We start from the raw sequence: 12,647 nt of genomic DNA, 5'->3' as shown, positions 1-12,647 counted from the left end.
TTGTCTTCTCTGGAGATGCTGGCTGTTAAGGCGGTGGGCGGAGCAATGTCAGCAGTGGGTGGAGCGATGCCAGTAGTGGGCAGAGTGACATCAGCAGTGGGTGGGGTGATGTCGCTGGTGGGGGCGGTGATGTCGCCAGTGGGCAGAGAGGCGTCGGCAGTGGGCGGAGTAATGTCGGCTGGTAAATCGAGAATGTTGGTGGAAGCGGCGTCCTCGACGTCTGTGTTGGCCTTGGAAATGGAAGCAGTGGCATTAGTAGCAGTGTTGATGGCGTCGGTTGTACTGGAAGTGGCGTACCAGGTGACAGCGGATGTGATGTCATCTGTGGAAGCCGCTGGTGCCCCGAAGGTGGTCTCATGGCGGCAGGCACATGGTGGGGAAGGTTTTGGGTTTGGTGGAAAGCACCAGTGAGTTTAAAGTATTTTCGGTTTTTAGTATCTAATAAAGCCGAGTAAAATTGAGACGTCAGGTTGTGGATTTTATGAAGGATAAAAAACAGGAGCAGTCTTTGCAGGACCTCTCACCTCAACCTTGCCTCAACCTCTCCACCCCTCTCACCCACTCCAACCTCTCCCCCGCAGAACGTGCAGCCCTCTGCTCCAATCCCGACTTCAACATTAGAAAACCCACCGCCTCCCTAACCATTCCTCCCACTTCAAGCCACACCCTCATCTCCTATCCACTAACCTCATCCCGCCTCCTTGTCCTGTCTGTCCTCCTTGGACCGACCTATCCCCTCCCTAACTCCCCACCTACATTCACCTTCACTGGAACTAAACCCGTCTCTTTGACCTGCCTGTCTCCTCTCACCCTCTGTTCTCTTTTCTGCATCTTCTATCCGCCTCCCCCGACTCCCTATTTCTTTCAGAATCCCCTTCCCCTCCCCCATTTCTGAGGAAGGGCCTTGACCTGAAACGTCAAACTTCCCTGCTCCTCTGATGCTGCTTGGCCTGCTGCGCTCATCCAGCTTCACACCGTGTTATCTCAGATTCTCCAACATCGGCCATTCCTACTATCTCTGTAACAATTATAAACAATTGCTCATTTTCCACAAATTAGAACCTTCAGGGAAGCTTTTGAAGGCAGTGTCAAGTGTCCTACTCATATCTTCTTACCAATGTACATAATGAATCTATCTGCCCAATACCTAAAATTATTTAAAAATTAAGAATAACCTCTTGTTGTTCCTGAGCTTCATGCATACAATTTCACAGACTGGACGTTCCAGCTAACAGTCAAAAGATTAGTCAATTCAACAGAAAATAATGTTATTGATGATGCAATTATATTATTGGTAGGGTCCTTGAATGATTAGAATGGACCCAATCATGCAGACAAGTATAGGATAATGGAATATGAAACATGAGACACAGACCAACATAAAAGTGTATCTATTTGCGTAAGTGAAAAAAGAAATGTGTTTTAGTTCTTTTGTCTGAAAGTATTCTGTCAGTTTAAAGATTGGCCATGCACTCTAGGAGGCATCTTAAGATAATTTGAACATGTCAAATTAAGGTATTCAAAACTTCTATTGCAGACCAGTGAAGTCACATTTAAACTATTAAGGGTAATTGTATCACTGTTAACTGCTAATGGGAAGCGTTTCTTAATAGCACTGCAAATTGGAAATTCTGACATGCACCACTCATACTTTCTCACTGTATGGTGTGCACTCAAAACATCTATACTGTTTGTAGAGTCAAGCATCCACATTTGCCAGGTTATTAAAGGCATTACATTGGATTGAGAAAAGAGGTGATTCCAAAATGAAAGGTTCTCAGTTTAGAAGAGCCATTCAAGTTTTTATTAGAGAATTATTTTCGACCCAGTTTTTGTTTTAAAACACAGAGCTCAATATGCAAAGAAAGGTAAGCCATTTAATTTTGATTCACATCAGGGGAGCAGTTTTAAATCTCAAGTCTATTTGATTTGGAGATCAACAAGAGGTAAAAACATTTACAATCTCAAGCCTTAGAGAAACATAGCAAGTATATGCAGGAGTAGGCCATTCAGCCCTTCAAGCCTGCACCACCATCCTATATGATCATGCAGGATCATGAAATTTCAGTATCCCATTCCTGTTCTCTCTCCATTCCCTTTGATCCCTTAGCCATAAGGGCTATGTCAAGTTCCCTCATGAGCATATTTAACAATAGCCCCAATAGCCTTCTATGCTCAAGCAAGCTCTCTTCCACCAATTCCCTTCTACCAGACCATTTTTAATGGAGACAGGCTGGACGCAGGCTATGAATTTATTCTTAAGAGGTAGATCTTTCATTAAGACCTTCAAAATAAGCCATATGCCTCGCTATTAAATCTCTTTTTATGCACCAATGGAGACTAGCTTTCTTGGAGTTCAGAAAATCTTCCACGTAAATGGAGACGGAATAGCTATGGCCAAGAGATATGCATATTTAATGCACTGCGTTGGACCGGCAAGAGCAGGATCGCTATATCCACCAAGCCATTATGCCCACTGACTGTCTAATAACCGATCCTATGATCTCTAACTGCCTCCATGATCTTCAGTTACCATGAACCTCTTGATCTCTGATTGCCCATTCTGACCTCTGACCTCTCTTGTGATCTCTATGCACCCCTGCCACCCCACCTCTCAGTGATCAACTCTCTGACTTTTCATTACAGTTTCCAAGTCTGCCCCACCATCTACCAGTTCTCCCAAACCCCTAAACACTATGTTCTTACCAACTTGCCACTCAAATCATTGTATAAATATTTTTGTTTCCCTGATGCATTTTATGTGCACAATAGATTCCCAAATAAATCACACAACACTCAAAGAATCTCTTTCCTAAAGACAAGGTGAGTGAATATCAGGCTGAAAACATGAATATAGAAATATAGATGCAAAAGTGAAGAACTCTATAAGTAGATCAAAATGCCATTGGATCATTGAATTAGCATCCAGAAATGTACTTAGATTAGAGTATACATTGTAGACTGGGTAACTGTTCTGCAGTCTTGCTTGACTTACTCTTCAGGACAAAGAGAAAGCTTTCAGAACAGTTGATGCCTCAGGTAGTGTGATGAGTCGGCCAGTGTTTCTGATCAAGTGCCATAGAGCCACATTGGACAGAAGCAGCCCTTCGAGTCTCTGCTAACTCATTCACACTAATTCCACCTTCCAATGTTTGGCCAATAGCCTTGAATGTTATGACATTTCATGTGCTCATCCACAGACTTTTCAAAGATTTCCCACTTTTACCGCACTCCCAGGCAGTGTATGCCGGATTTCCACCAGCTTCTGGGTCAAGAAAGGCTTTCCTCAAATCCACTGTAAACCTCCTACCCTGCATTTTAAAATTATGCCCCCTCTTATTGACCTTTCAACTAAGGGGAACAGCTGCTTCCCGTCCACTGTGCCCATGCGCCTCATGATCCTATATACCTGAATCAGGTCACCATCAGCCTTCCTTGCTCTAAAGAAAACAACCCAAGTCTACCCAGCCTCTCTTCACAACTAAAGTGCTCCAACCCTGGGGTGGTATGGTGGTTAGCACTGCTGCTTCATGGCACTAGGGACCCATGTTCAATTTCCAGCCTTGGACAACTATCTGTGTGGAGTTTGCATGTTCTCCTTGTATCTGTGTGGGTTTCCTCTGGGTGCTCCAGTTTCCTCCCACTGTCCAAAGATGTGCAGGGTAGGTGGATTGGCCATGCAAAATTGCCCATAGTGTTCAGGGTGACTAGATTAGGTGGGCTATAGGGGGGTGGGGTGTTCTGAAGTTCAGTGTGGACTTGTTGGGCCAAAGGGCCTCTTTCCACACTGTAGGGATTCTAATTCTGGTTACTCTTTCTCTCCATCCTCTTCAGTGTAATCACAATCTGAACAGGATTTGTGGGCACATGAGTTAATGAGCCTTTTTTTGTACCAGACTGAAGTCCTATAGAACTACTCAACTTAATTTACCGAAGGTAGGTAAAGCTTGATATTGAAATTGTACACTTTGCAGGTTATTCTGAGTTATCCAGTTACACAGGTAAAATTCACTTACACTGAATTGTTTCCATTGTCACTTGGTCATAAGTAATTTTAAATAAAATTGACTGACACAAACTGTCCTGAATTGGAGAGAATGTGTAGTGAATATTAACTTACAGAAGTCGCAAATAAATGGTAAACAATACATTTCCATTCTTCAATTTTCATCAAACCCCTTAGTTCATGTTGAATTTAGAGTCTCACTTACTTAGTTTCTCCAATAAAGAGGCAGTGATGTTAAGAAATTTGATTTGTAATGTTGTTACAATGAAGCAACAGTGACCACTCCTGGAAGATCTTTAGGACTGCAGATGCAGGTAGTCAGAGTTGATGAAATGTGGAGCTGGAGGAGCACAGCAGGTCCGATAGCATCAAGGAAGCAGGAAAGGTGACATTTTGAATCTGGGCCCTTCATCAGGGCATGTCGACTTTCCGGATCCTCTGATGTTCTCTGACCTGCTGTGCTCCTTCACCTCCAGATTTTATTGAGCAGCCATTCCTGAGGCTGTTGCATTGGAATGTTTCCTTTGGAATTTCCAGAATAACATTCAATACAAGTACATGAGAGTTTGTGACAGCAGCAAGCATGAAAGGTTAGTTTAATGAGCCTGGGGTGATATTCCGACAATATTACAGAACAAGTAGTCACATTACTTATCGCACCAAAGGGTAAAATGACTTTCAGTAAAATATAATTCAGTGTTCCCACAAATTCATGGAATACTCTCTAAAATGGGGCAAAAGAGTAAATAGAATGATACTGTCAAGTTTGAAACTGATTGTATGAGGATTGATAATCAAAAAATATATTGTGTAGCAAGATTAACAATTTCATTGCATGAACTGAACGCTGAAGGTTTTATTGCTAATTTTTAGATAGCGTATTAAGACTGTTCATTGTAATTAATAAATGAATAGAAAACATAAACACAAAAAGTCAAAAATATATATTGAAAGAACCAATTATTTGGAAATAGACTGAATTGTACTGTAATTTTATTTTGCTTTTCAAAAGCTAGATCATTAAAAACAGTGAAAATCCAGTGAATGCAAAGAATTAGATATGTGAAAGCATGTATGACTGCATGTAATGCATACATCCTTGTGATCCAATGAATTAGATGATACTGAAGGTGAACACTGCTCTCCAGTTTGAGAATTCAGTCTTGATCCCAATTGGTGGTAATACTGGACAAGTCAGTTCACAAACTGAAACTTGGGTGATGGACCATAAGTTTTGTTTTTGCTTTTGTTTACCTTGGAGGTCAGTCACTGAACATATTCACAAGAGGATAAAACACTGACTCTATTACATTATACAAAAACACGTTAAATTCATCTTATTTCAAATATCAGAAATTGCAATTTTTTACTTTCAATCACATACTTACAGATACTCAAACCACGGTGAAGTGACTCCCTGTCTCCACTATAAAATTCATTGTTTAATTGGCGCTAATGTAATCTTGTATTTTTAACTGACTTCTAACAACTTTGAAATTTGGGGAGGTGATGGCCAAGTGGAGTTGTTGTTAGGTTGTTAATCCAGAGAATCAGGCAGTGTCCTGGGAACCTGAGTTCAAATCCCCCATGGCAGATGGTAGAATTTGAATTCAATAAAAATCTGGAATTAAGAGTCTAATGATGACCAAGAATCTATCTGACTCGCTAATTTCCTTCAGGAAAGGAAACTGCCATCTTATATTGGGCCTACATGTGACTCCAGACCCGCAGCAATGTGGTTGACTCTGAACTGCCCTCTGGGCAATAAATGCTGGCCAAGCCAGTAATGACCTCCTCCCGTAAATGAACAAATAAAAACTAACACATGGAATGTCCAAACATTCACCTTCCACAGTACTTTTTTGGTTCTGGAATTTGTTTCGAAGCAATTCTAGAATCTTTCTTGAATCATGACTATTTTAGATTCTGCTGAACTAACAACACATTTTTGTTGCTCTGACTGAACCTGCACACACAGTCCCTGACCTTCTGCACTGATTTGTCTTCCTGTAATTCTGGTCTTCTGTTGCTAGGCAACAATAGTTTTATCTGCTACCTGTTTATCCCAATGCAATTGTTTCCCTTAGGCTGTATTCCAAGTCTGTAATCCCTCATTAAAAATGCATGTATTAACAAATTTCAACCACATTTACTACTCAGAGAACAAATCTAAAATGAAATGAAAACTGTGGGTGGAACCTCACAGGGTCTCAATGATATGGGCTCTGGTGGGAAATGTGGCAGAATCACTTCAGAATTCCCACAAGGCCTATGTCAATGTCAGAAACAACTTGACCTATCTTTTGACTATGTTCCAGGTATCACAATGAGAATCTCTGTAGGCAGCAGAGTTCCTTATTAACCATGTATATTGCTTGTTAACAATCTATTATAACTCAAGAAACACGACAGGAAAGGAACATAGTTGAACACCAATATAAAGCTACTATTCATGGTGCACATAGGCTAGTCCCAGGCTGGGATGGATAGTTCTGCAGATAATCCCTGGGCCTCCATTATAAAGGGTGCAGGTGATCAGTTTTAGCTCAGCAGGCCATTGCCCATTACCAAGGAAAATCTTACTCAATGATCGCTGCACTCAGATTAGTTAGTAACTCCCCATGAGCTTTGTAGCAGTTATTATACAACCTATTCACTGCATAGCATGCATTATTAAGATGCAGTTTCCCATCCTACCACCCAACATGAGCAAACTATTTGCTGAGACTGCTCAGTATGGAAGTCAGAGCGGATACCTGGTGCCTTCAGGCTTCAGATGTAGAGAGCTTCAATTTTGTCTCCAAGCAAGCCCATTTCAGGGCACGAGCCAGTTTCTCACAACCTTTAGCTACAGATGTTGGCAACTGATAATTGCCTACACCTCAAGATCCCTATGGAATCTTTCTGATCTACTTGCAGGATGCTTAGGAAGTACAATCTACATTGCAGGGCGCACCAACAACTGATGTTGAATGGCTACTGCAAGAACACTTTCCATGTAGGGTCAGGCACCCAGCTCACAGATTGGATGAGGCTGCATCTGAGGCCTGCTTGCCTATACTCTGTTTTGGCATCCTTAAAGCCTCCCTGCAGCATGCATACCTCATCATGTCTTGTCATGTTAATGTATTAGCTCTTCACCATTGGCTATCAGTACTGCTGGATTGACTCTCTTCTTTTGTGCAGAGTGATGCCAACAATGTGGATTCAATTCATGCAGCAGCTGACGCTACAATGAAGGACTCTCCTTCTCAACCTCACCTCTTGCTTAAAGTGTGGTAACATTCACGTTAAACATAGCACCGACTTTCTCCCTCCAATAAAACAGCAGCCACATCATCCTCTAGGACAATGGCAACTTTACCTGTGGCAACTTTATTGACTCTTCTGCACAGACACAGAGACAGGTTGCTTGTTGGTAGGGATCTGTCAAGTTTTGACATGGAACGAGGCCTTGAACATGGTCAGTCATCCACCTGGAATGCCAATGGCCAGGGGATATGTACATCTCAAAGTTCAGGGAGTGAACAAGTGTATGTTCTGTCGGGCCATCACATGCAGTCAGGGGAATCACATTTGATGCATTGGAGATCTGTAAAAATGCGGTCAGGGGTCTGGTCAATCAAAGGACTGTTCATCAAAGTCATCCGGTGGTCTGGGGTAAATAGAGTCCCAACAATCTGTGTGTTGACTGATGAGGAAGTTACATAGAGCCAATATGGCCAAGGGGAGCTCATGTCCAAAAGCTGGTGGGACAGTGAGGCAGAGGACGTGTTGAGTTGAGCGCAAGGATGGTGATAGGGGATCTCGAGTTACAAAGAGAGCTTTGCAATACAGCATTGGAGGATGTGGGTTCTGATGAGATGAGTGTTATGATCATAGAATCATAGAATCCCTACAGTGTGAAATGGACCATTTGGCCCATCAAGTCTGCACTGTACCTCCATAGAGCATCCCATCCAGACCAAACGTCCACCCTATCCCCATAACCCCACATTTCCCACAACCAGTTGAACTAACTTGCACATCTTTGGACTGTGGGAGGAAACTGGAGTCTAGTAGAAACCCAATTAGATATGGAGAGAATGTGTGGCACGGAGCAGAGCCCTTCACAGAGAGAGAGTACAGCAACACAGTGGGTATCAGTAATGCGTTATGTCAGGGCTAAGGGCAAAGAGGCAACTTGGTGTAAAAATCAATGACACTGCCTCTCAATATGATGGTATTGGTTGGCACTGGTTGTCAGGATGTACAAGGTAAAAGGGGACATGAAGGGTCAGATCAGGGAGGGGTAGTAGACCAGAGCTGACATTGTTCACCTTGAAATATATTCTGTGCCATTGTTTTCTGTTCTCTGGATACTAATTGCATTTGGAAATGGCTGGGACAACACCCAGAGTGGGCAGAGCCAGTATCGGTTTGATGGCCAAATGTGAGGGATCCATGTCTACTGAACACAAGGGCATTGAAGGGGCAAATATGTGAAGCATGTGTTTGTAAACTGCTGTTACATTTAATTTGCAGAGGGAACAAATTTAAGGATCAAATATTGCCCCAAAGTTTATTCGCATCATATCATTGGTGAGTGCAAGTTGGACATTGATGTCTCAATGATGCATACACTGGAGACAATGACTTAAAAATAGGTGAATGCTGCCCAACATGACTATAATGTGTAACTCTTGCAAGCTGCTGTGGGATGTGGAGATAATTGCTTAAAAGTCTGTTATTTTAAATATTACCATGGACCCTATTGAGTGTCATGGTCTTGGATGGGAAGGGTATCTAAACATAGCAGCTAGTCCCTTTAAGTAATGGTCAATCAACTAGTACAGATCCTTGACCATAGTGACGAGCATGTTGAAGCTGAAACTAAGCGAATGTTAGCGACATGGCCTTCATTATAAGGATGTATAATGTCTCACTGGATGGAGGAGTACAGCTCCCCTCTGCAGGTATGTCATCACTGACTGTTCTCTTTGCAAAGAACTTGTTTTGGTCCTTCTGTTCCCAAAGCAGGTTATTTGCAGCTAGAGTAATGTATCCCGGTGCTGGTGTGACATCACTCACTCATTCCTATGAAGGATGCAGGGTGACCAGATTCAGTGGCAAGTACAGGGACTACAGCAGGCCAGGGCGGAAGTTGAGGAGCACCCAGCTCAGGCTGAGGTAGCAATCACAAACTCCTCAGGACGTGTGGGGGTGGCAGGGGGGCCAGAGTTTATCGTCACCAAATCCATTTGATCAGGGTTGGCAAGAAACGGTACTATTCTGCCATATGGTAGAATGTGATGTGCTAGAGGGTAGGCCAAGGATTGCAGGAGTGGGAGGCCTTCCTCTGCCAGTGGCTGTGAAGGTAACAGCTGCTTAGAACTTCCACTGCACAGCTGGTAGATTTCAGGAAGAAACTGGTGGGCAGAGGAGGTAGAGTTCCTCCATGATAGTCCAGACAATTGAATAATTACAGCAGGCAAAGGCGCAATGTGATAGAACTGAGTAACCAAGGAAGTGGGGGTAATCTTCTAAGGACATGAAAAAGGACACTGGGGGAGGTGAAAGCGTTCCTTGTGGATGACAGAACTCAGTTGTTTCCGGCACTATAAGGTAGACGGGAGCTGTCTGACATCTGGTTCTAATAAATAAAAACTAGGTTCAGCAGATTAAACAATTATTGGTCAGGAAGCCAAGATTTGATCTGCATTGTGGGGGATGATCGCAACATGAATTTGTTTTATTTGTGTTTACTTTTGCTGCCTGTAACTAAATGCTCATGTTTGAATTTGTCTTTTTGTTTACCTGTATGTAATGTTCACCCAGTGGATAATGACAACATGTTGGTCTCCAATGGACATTGGCGACTGAGTAGTGGTGACTTAGAGAGGATGTTTAGATTGGATACAGCTATGGACAGGTAAACCGTCTGACCTGGTTGATAAACAGTGAAGAGGGTGGGAAGTGCTTTGAGAGGCTGCTTAAGGTCCACACCAACTCCAATGTCTCAACTTGCCTTGATCCCTACGATTTGCTTACCAACATAACAGGTCCACAGCAGATGCCATATTCCTAGCCATTCACTGATGTCGAGAACATCTGGACAACAAGGGCATCCACGTCAGATTCCAGCCCATTGGCTACATTTCCACCTTGCACACCATTATTCCCTCCAGACTGATCTCACAACTCCGTGACCTTGATCTCAGCTCTACATTCTGCAATTGGATCCTCAGCTTCCTGGCCCACAGACCACAATCGAAGAATAGGTAACTTCACCTCCTTCACGATAATAATCAACACTGGAGCCCCAGAAGATGTGTCCTCAGCCCCCCACTGCACTCCCTGTACACCCATGATTGTGTTGCCAAATTCCAAACAAACACCATCTACAAATTTGCTGATGACACCACCATAGCAGGATGGACATTTAATAATGACAGGTCAAAATGCAGAAGGAAGATACAGGGCTTGGTGACATGGTGCAATGAGAAATACCTCTATCTTAATGTCAGCAAAACTAAATAATTGATCATTGACTTCAGAAAGAAAGGAGGAGAATGCGCCCCCAATCTACATCAATGGAACTGAGGTTGAGAGGGTGAAGAGCGTCAAGTTCCTCAGAGTGACAGTAACTGACAACTTGTCCTGGACTTCCCACATTGATGCGATGGTCAAGAAGGCATAACAACGTCTCTTCTTCCTTAGGTAGCTCAGGAAATTTGTTATATCTATAAGGGCGCCCAGCAACTTCTATAGATGCACCATTGAAAACATACTGTCCGGGTGCATAATGGCCTGGTATGGCAACTGCTCTGTCCAGGACCGTAAGAAACTACAGAAGGTGATGTGCACAGCCCAGACCAGCACAGAACCCAACCTTCCATCCATGGACTCCATTTACATGGCTCGTTGCAACAGAAAGACTGCCAATATCATCAAAGACCCATCACACCCCCGTAATTATTTCCTGCAGCTTCTTCTGTCAGGCAGAAGATACAGAAGCCTGAACACAAGCACCAGCAGGTTCAGGAACAGTTTCTTCCCTGCTATTATTAGGTGCTGAATGGACCCTTTAGCCTTAAATATTGCTGATCTTGCTAATGTTGATCTCATCTAGCACATGCTCTGTGCAATGTAACCAGTATGCCTCAGTCTATTTTTGTTACAACCTCTGATCTGTACACCCTTGCTTACTCTGATCTGCCTGTACTGCTCACAAACAAAGCTTTTCACTGTACTTTGATTTATTTTCACATGTACCAATCAGGACATGTCAGTTATGCGAGCTATGAGCCTGCTATGCCTTGATGGTACCAGTGAGGAGCAATGCTGAATTGCCAGCACATACCTGGGTGCAGAGGAGCCTTTTAAAGTTGGTACAGGCATTAGGGATAACAGCCTTTTAACAGATATCTAGTGAGTGATGAGGCTTTCTGGGTAGGTGAGTAGTAAGATAAGGCTAGAATCAGACGAGAGGGCAAGATAGGGGCAGGATGATGAGATAAGGGAAGTGGGTTTGGTACAATGTGGCAAGAGAACTTGCTAAACCGCACAGAGAAAACTTTTTCATGAAAATCAATGAAACTGACTCTTCACAAAAACAAGCACATTCAATCTCATATCTGTCCTTCTTCCCAACCACAATGTAGAAATGCAAATAAAGCTTGTAAAGGTAGACAGTTCTATCCACCTTCGAACCCTGGTTTTGGAATAGTAATAGCAACTCATTCTGAGCCTTCATCAAAATACACTCCTGCAATATACCACAGTGAGGACAAAGTGTATTGTTAGATCCTCAAAGAGACAGGCAACTTGTGAGAAAAAAAATGAATTTCCCAATCATGGGACATTTTAATGTTGATTGGTCGAAACAGGTCAGACAAGGCAGCCTTGAAGATGAGTTCATTGAATGTATCCACAAACATTACCAAATAAACTGAACTAAGGAAGCGATAATTTTGTGTGGTGATTATTTCAATCTAGATACTGCGAGCTAAACTCAACTTTCATAGAGTGAAACATAATGAGAAACTCTGGAGAAAAAGTTCAATATCTGACTTACATTTACATTACACTAGTGGCTTTGGTGCAAAGCAAAATTTTATATCTGTGCAATCGTTGCAAATCTAGTTTAAAGCCTTCCTCTGAAGAATGCTTCCTACTGCATTGGTGCACATCCATTTTTGCGTTGATCATTATGTTGGCCTGACATTGTTAATTTTGTAGCAATTATTGCCACAAATTTTTTTATTATTATTAACATTGTTGACTCTTGTCTGTTAGAAATCAGGTTGAAACCACCAAACAGCTACCACACTCATGCAGCCTACCTAACACTGAGGTCAGTGGGTATTCTGATTCCTTTGCTTTGTTATACATATTGAAAACTTCTAAATGTTTTCCAAATTATGGAGTTTGAATGTAGAAAATGGTTTCTAGCTATTGATGGATATTAAAAATTAGAAGAATAAACTCTGAAAAAATGGTGATTTTTTTTGATTTTTGATTGGTTAGACAGTTCGTTCAACTGAATTATATTCAGCCAGCTAATATTACTCGTACAGCATAGACCTCTGGTAATATGGCTCATGCAATAGTTATCTATCAATGTCAGTCTATTTGCTTTTCTAATTGGCAAATGGGTCAA

The 12,647-nt window shown here is 42.4% G+C and overlaps 1 long non-coding RNA gene across 1 annotated transcript in view; it reads left to right on the top strand.

The window, feature by feature from the left end:
- LOC125452392 (uncharacterized) overlaps positions 1 to 12,341 on the top strand; it is a 30,209-nt gene extending 17,868 nt beyond the window's left edge. Inside the window, exon 3 of the long non-coding RNA XR_007247534.1 lies at positions 12,284 to 12,341. This is a non-coding gene — a long non-coding RNA (uncharacterized LOC125452392). The remainder of the gene's footprint in view (positions 1 to 12,283) is intronic.
- The last annotated feature ends 306 nt before the right edge of the window (positions 12,342 to 12,647 follow it).

Source organism: Stegostoma tigrinum, chromosome 4 (assembly GCF_030684315.1).
Source record: "Stegostoma tigrinum isolate sSteTig4 chromosome 4, sSteTig4.hap1, whole genome shotgun sequence".
In the NCBI taxonomy this organism is placed as follows: domain Eukaryota; kingdom Metazoa; phylum Chordata; class Chondrichthyes; order Orectolobiformes; family Stegostomatidae; genus Stegostoma; species Stegostoma tigrinum.
Note: the sequence above shows the minus strand (reverse complement) of the source record. Positions and strands in the feature narration are given on the sequence as shown.